Raw genomic sequence first — 7,500 nt, 5'->3', positions numbered from 1 at the left:
AAGATTGGTATAGGGGAGGGGAGGAGGAAGAAGGTGGTATGGGGAGGAGGGTGGCGGTATTGGGGGAGGATGAAGAGGAAGAGGAAGGTGGTAGTAGGGGCGAAGAGGAGGAAGAGGATGGTGTGGGGGGGAGGGGAAGGAGGAAGTAAGGAGTCTGGTAGATAGGAGGAAGGTTTCGTTGTTGGAGGGTCCGACTGAAAAAGAGCAGCGACAGAAGGAAGAGGAGGAGGAGGAGGAAGAGGAAAAGGAGGAGACGAGGAAGAGGAGGGGGAGGAGTAGGAACAGGAGGAGGCGAGGAAAAGGAGGGGGAGGAGGAGGAACAGGAGGAGACGACGAGGAGGAGGCGGAGGAGGAGGAAGACGAGGAGGAGAAGGAGGAGGAAGAGGAGAAAGATGAAGAGGGAGAAGAGGTAGAGGAGGAGGAGGCGAGGAAGAGGAGGAAGAGGAGGCGAGGAAGGAAGGAAGAATAGGAAAGGGGGAGGTGGATCAGAAAGGGAAAGAGGCTTGGGGAGGAAGAAAGAGAAAAAGAGGAGGAGGAGGAAGAGCAAGAGAAGGAAGAAATGGAAGAAGAAGATGAAGAAGAAGAGGAAAGAAAAGAGAGAGTGGAGGAAGAGGAGGAAAGAGAAAGGTGGATCAGAAAGGAAAAGAGGATAAAGGAGGGAGAGGAAGAAAGAGAGGAGGGGGGAAAGGGCAAAACAGAGGAAGAGGAAGAGGGCGAGAATGAGGAAGGAGAAGAAGAAAGAGGCGGAGACGAGGAAGGAAAGGAGGATGGAGGGAGGTGGATCAGAACGGGAAAGAGGTTTAGGTGGAAGAAGGAAAAATGGAAGAGGAGGAAGATGAGCAGAGGGAAGAGGAAGATGACGAGGAGAAGTTGAAGAAGGTAAAGAGGAGGAAGGAGGGAGGTCGATGTTAGGGTGGAGGAGGGAGAACAGATGAGGAGGAGGAAGAGGAGAAAGAGAAAGAGAATGAGGAGGAGGAGAATCAGAAAGGGAGGTAGAGGAAGAAATAGAGGAGGAAGAGGAGGAGGAGGAGGAGGAAGACGAAGAGAAGATGGGAAAGAAGGTGAAGAAGAAGAAGGGAGGAGTTGGGACAGGCCGAAAAGACTCCTCTTCCTCCTCCACACCTATGGAAGACCTAATCTTGGGGAAAATCTCAGACAAAGGCTCCGCGGGTCCTTCTGAGGCCTTCGAATAGCAGCGGCCTCTTCACTTGATTGATTCGCGCCCCTGCGGCACAATGGCTGCGGCAGCGGTGGCGATGAGGGTGAGATAAGGCACTGATGGTCGCAGGGGGCAGCCGCCCCGCCGTCCTGATGGAATCCATAAAGTAATTTTTATCTTTCTTGTCGACGCTTTCGCAGGAGTTGTCGTCGTCGTCGTCGTTGATGTTCATGTTGCCGTCGACCCCTGTTGGTGTCCCGCGATGCCGCTGTTTATTTTTCAAAATGTCGACAAAAGCAGATGGTTTTATATTTCTCCTGAGTAAAGTAAAAATGTATCTCTAGAAGAGGAGTGCTAGGAAGATATGCCATTCAAATTCCGTATACTTTTTGGACACTAACTAAAGAAAAACATTTGAACGATGCAGATAGATATGGAGAGCACCAATCGTGCGTTCGTCTGTACAGCTGCAATGAACTCGTAGTTTACACATGTTTTCTTTACATCAAAGTGGTTCTCAGGCTATGGATCACCAGCCCAATTAAAAAGATATCCAAAAGGTCACATTGGGCCACTTGTGGCCCATGGAACATCAACTGAGACCCACTGCATTAGACCTACACATGATACAGGTAAAATGCGGGTAATCTTTCAAGATCTTTTACTACAACAAACATAACCCGACTGATATTTGAAAACGAGCTAAAGCTGTGATCGCAACACAAATTCCAAATAAGACATAATTCGAGCGGAGAGGAGTGCTGGAAGAAGGGATACATAAGGTTCAGAACTGCACCTCACGAATCCGGCGAGGAACTGGCGAAGTAACGCCCGCGGAAAGGAGCTCGCGGAAAGGAGTCCGCGGATTTGTGCCCGCGGAAAGGCGCCCGCGGAATCTTAGGGTCCACGATTCGCTTCGGTCGCATCGACCTTTGCTTCACGACCCAAAGACGTTAGGCATTCTCGTCTTAGCCAACGGTCTACGCCCTTCAATACCAAGTACCTTGGCAATGAATTTGTAAAACAATTTAATACTTTGGCAATGCTACTCTGTGTACTAGATACCCATTTACCCATTTTCAAGACCAAAGCGTGAAAAACAGCTTTTAAATTCTTCTACCCCTCTTAAGTCTCTCCTTTGCTGCCATATCCTTGTCTCCAAATCTTCATTTTACCTTTGCACCCTGTGGCGGAGGGGGTTAAGAATATCGTCACCGTGTTCCTTGCATGTCTTAAAGGGCAACTAGGTGGGGGTGATATGAAGAGACTTAGGGGCCCCATTTCTTATTATTATCTCCCCCAGGGCTTTGGCTCGGCCACCGCCCCCCCCCCTTATAAGTGGGAATAAAGCCTTTGTTTATGATGCTAATAACTACATACTACCCCTACTGCCCTCGGCTCCATTTTGACTGTAAACGTGCGTGACTTATTAAGCTGGAAATATAAATCAAGACTATGAGTAATCAGGGAAATACATCTCTGTACAAAGAACTTCCCTTGAAAAGAAAAGAGAGAGAGAGAGAGAGAGAGAGAGAGAGAGAGAGAGAGAGAGAGAGAGAGAGAGAGAGAGAGAGAGAGAGAGAGAGAGAGAGAAAATAACTTTCGCTGTCCCGATCACAAGAACCTGCAGGACTTGAGGGGTATGGTGAGGAGGAGGAAGAGGAGGAGGAAGGAGGAGGAGAAGAGTAGGAGACTGCCTTGTAGAAAGGAAGAAGGGGACTGGGGTCCTTTCTTTTGGAGGCCATTTCTCTCGGTCATGTGTTCTCTCTCTCTCAGTCTCACGTCACATATTCTCTTACTCCTTTCTATCCCTTCCCTATTTCTCTTTATCATGTATCTCCTCATTACTCATTCCCATTCATTTATAAATTTTTCTCTCTGCTTCTCTCTCTCTCTCTTTTTTCTTTTTTTTTGTCTCAGAAAAAAATACAATATTGATTTTGTCTGAGGGGGGGGGAGTTTTTATATTTCATTATTATTATTATAATTAGTTATTATTATTATTATTATTATTATTATTATTATCATTATTATTATTATTATTATTATTATTATTATTATTATCATTATTATTATTATTACTATTATTATTATTATTATAATTATTATTAGCATCATTATTATTATTACTATTATTATTATTATTATTATTATTATTTTTATTATTATTATTTTTTTTTACCTTTTTGCTTCGTGCGCTAGTGGCGTCATCGGAAGCATATTGGCCTCGCATTCACTTAACTGTGGGTTCGAGTCCCGCATTTCTTTCTGATTCTTAGTAATGACTGTTCATTATCTGCCACAACAGTCCCCAAATCGTATCATGGGGCAAAGGTGACTGCTTTGGACAAAGCTATTCAGCGTCCCCTGGCGTAATCTCCTCATTACCCCCTTCAATATTATAGTATTTAAGACTATATTATTTACTTAAAGGGTAATCACCAAGATCAGGTACACCTTTGCCTTTCTTCTTTTGTAATGTTTTCTATTTCCACGAGAATCATGTTTAGAATCTCAAAAAGTCCCTCAAATAGAAACTCAAAAAGTCCCTCTCATGGTATTAGTTCTGATGACGTCATGATGTATACCAACCCAAGCTTCCTGTAGTGAAACAGACAATTCCTTCAGCGATATTGAGATCTTTTCATCGTTGTTGGGGAGTAGTCTTAACTTCATAAATGTCTCTGATAACAGCCAAGATGTGTAGATAGACGGCATAGTTGTGGGTTATCAATTTGAACCGAAATATCTCTCTCAAGTTTTCATGTGGTATCTCAATATCCTACGTGTTACGAACATTTTAGTAATATTAGCAAATCTATAATAATGTTTATGTGTCGCATGTGTACTGATTGGTATTACTCATCACTGTCTCTGGTCCCCTTTAAACCCCTACGTATGTTGTCTGTATAACTTAGCGTAGAAAATCAGTCTAATGAGGACCACAATGGAAATAAGCTTACATGCTTTTTTGTGTTATCCTCGGCAATTGTAATTGTTATTTCGAACTATGTGTTCTTTTTATGATCTGCACTTCATGTATATTGCTGCAATGCTAAATAAACTTACTTATCATTGGTATTTACCTGTGTGCATGTTGGGCACTCAAGAATCCAAAGGTAGTTTATGTGATGCATTCAATAGTTTGTTATGTGCTCCTACACATATTGTACGTTCACACTACACCTCTTGGATGTCACAATAAACTTTGTAAAAAATGTTTTCTACAACGAAATACAGATATTTTTTCATTCTAGTGAATCCTGACCTTAAATCCAGGAAACAGTGCATTAGCGCCAGAAATAAAGCTAACATAGCATTAGGTTTCATTGATAGGACGGTTACGAATAAAAGGGCAGAGGTAATTATCAAACTCTATCTAGCGTTAGTTAGACCCATTCTTGACTATACGGTAAAGTTTTGGTCTCCGTCCTACAGAATGGACATCAATTCACTAGAATCAGTACAGAGGAGAATGATCAAAATGATACGTGGGCTCAGAAATTTACCTTACAAAGAGAGGCTTAGGCATCTTAACCCTTTCGCTGCGTATTTGTTCTAGCTGCTGCTAAATTATTTTATTCAACTGAGAAACAAACCAGCAAAGAAACAAAGTAAAAATAAAAAAAAATGTCGCTCAACAGTTGCCCAGGCCAAAATGCCCTAAGCTAACCTGTTGCATCTCTGTTTTCAAAGTACGAGAGAGTAGAGACTAGAGACTAGGCTTAGGTTAGGTTAGGTTAGTTCAGTTTAGATTAGGTTAAGTTACATTAGGTTAGGTTGAGTTAGATTAGGTTAGGTGACTAGCATAAACCACTTGATGATGATATGGTTTAACGTCACAAACTCCCCCCTATCGGAAGGTTAGGATGGCGCCCCTCGCAGAGGACTTTGTAGCGTGGAATTTAACGAACCATACTCTTGGTTCAACTTTGCCGGTGGCAGGATTCGAACCGACATCCCCTCGATCTTTGTCCTAACGACGCCCTAACCCGCTCAGCCAGCGAGCTTTCATAATATCACTTCAAATGTATATATATATATATATATATATATATATATATATATACATATATATACATATATATACATATATATACATATATATATACATATATATATACATATATATACATATATATATATATATACATATATATATATGTATATATATATATATATATATATGATGTAAGCGGAATAGGAAACACAGGAGTCTTGGTCTTGAGTTTATTCAAGACCAAGACTCCTGTGTTTCCTACTCCGTTTACGTCAACCTGTCAGAATGTCTCAAATATATATATATATATATATATATATATATATGTATATATATATATATGTATATATATGAGAGTAATTCGCTAATAGCAGCGACATCAAACCGATAATTTTTTTGTGACAGTTTGATGTCGCTGCTATTAGCGAATTACTCTCATAGTTACAATGGCGATAAGCGTGAAAGGGGTTAGACCCGGCCCTTACCCCATACCACTGGTGGGCTGGTCCTTGAGTAAAACAGGAATTTCGGATCGCCGTATTAAGTGATCTTCCTTCCCTCGGGAATCAGTTCGGTTCCAGGTTTCAAGGATTTTATAGCCTCTGTGGTCTAGTGGTTAGGGCACTGGGAAGGTGATTTACGGATATATATATATATATATATATATATATATATATATATATATATATATATATATATATATATATATATATAATATACAGACTCATCCGTTGCCCATGAGGTAGAACGCTCTGCAAAACGTCATTGACAATTCTATATATTTTTTCTGTACAGTGTTTTCTTGTCAGTACAAGTCCCCAGTGTCTATTGGAATTTTTTTTCTTCCCCTCTCCTTTCAATAGAAATCCACGTTTCCGAAAGCTAGAAAGCTTACGAAAGAAAATTATTACTATTTTGCTTGCTGTCGTTTTCAACAGAATATACGTATACACGTACAAGTACTCGTTCACATACACGTATACATACACGTACACGTGTACACGTGCACATACACATACACGTACACATATACATACACGGCAATTTTCTTTGTATTCCTTGTTTCATCATGAGAAAAGTTGTATTACTAAGCAAATAAAGTCATAAAGCTGGGGAGGAAAGCAGCAGGGAGGAGGACGGAGGGAAAGTCGAAGTTAAAATTGATCAGCATTCTTCTTTAAGTGAAGATTAGCCAAGACATTAATCTATGCGTCGGTAACTCAAGATAAATGTGAGTCTTACTCGCCCAATTTCACGGTTTATGTCTCTCTCTCACCCTCTCACCCTCTCTCACTCTCTCGGTCGTGCCCTACCGGTCTCACACGTTCGTTCTCACACACTCTTCTCACATTTTTTTTTACATAAGAACATAAGAATGAAGGAGACTACAAGAGGCCATAAGGCCTACACTAGGCAGTTCCGTATCCATCACCACCTGTCATCCCCATCCATAAAGTTGTCTAATCGTTTCTTAAAACAACTGATAGTTTCAGCGCTTACTACATTGTTACTAAGTTTATTCCATTCGTCGACCACCCTATTAGTAAACCAATTCTTGCCTATTTCCTTTTTAAATCTAAATTTGTCCAGTTTATAACCATTACTGTGTGTCCTGCCCTGTTGTTTTAATATGATGACCTTGTTTGCCTCACCCTTGTTAAAGCCTTAGGTCTTAGCTTGAGTGCAAACTGAGACGCAGTGTGACACAGGCGACACAGGCCACGCAGCAAAGGCAGACTTCCTGTTGTTGAATTAGAATACAATTTGAGCTTTTCTTTCACTCGAAATTCTTCTAGACGTACTACCTTAAACATGTCAAGTTAGAGAGAAGTTCAAACTGTGCTTCAATTCAGCAACAGGAAGTCTGCCTTTACTTTCTCACTAGGTCGTGTGAGTTTTGTTTATGTCTATTTGTGTGGAAGTTCTATTGAAAAACTCGTTGCATTCAAGAGGTTAGTTGAGGCCGAGGGAATTGCATATGACGCACACCGTAAGAACAATATTCAAATGACTATGCCTTTTTTCAATGCAGTATTAATTTTTACTTAAGTTGATCAGTTGTAGAGGGTGATAGAAGGCGTGCAGTATTCCAACACTATGAGTCCTGTTTTTTGCCTGTCAGTCTCTCTCTCTCTCTCTCTCCTCCATCTCTCTCTCCTCTACCTATCTATCCTCCATCTCTCTCTCTCTCCTCCCTTTCTCTCTTCTCCTTCTCGCTCTCCTTCCTCCCTCTCTCCTCCCTCTCTCTCTCCTCTCTCTCGATCTCCACACCTCTCCATCATTCTCTCTCCCCTCATCCCTCTCCGCTTCTCTTTCCCCCGTCCTCTGTCTCCCCTCCTCT

The sequence above is a fragment of the Oratosquilla oratoria genome, chromosome 21 (genome assembly GCF_046742065.1).
Source record: "Oratosquilla oratoria isolate Oo_2021 chromosome 21, ASM4674206v1, whole genome shotgun sequence".
Classification (NCBI taxonomy): domain Eukaryota; kingdom Metazoa; phylum Arthropoda; class Malacostraca; order Stomatopoda; family Squillidae; genus Oratosquilla; species Oratosquilla oratoria.
Note: the sequence above shows the minus strand (reverse complement) of the source record.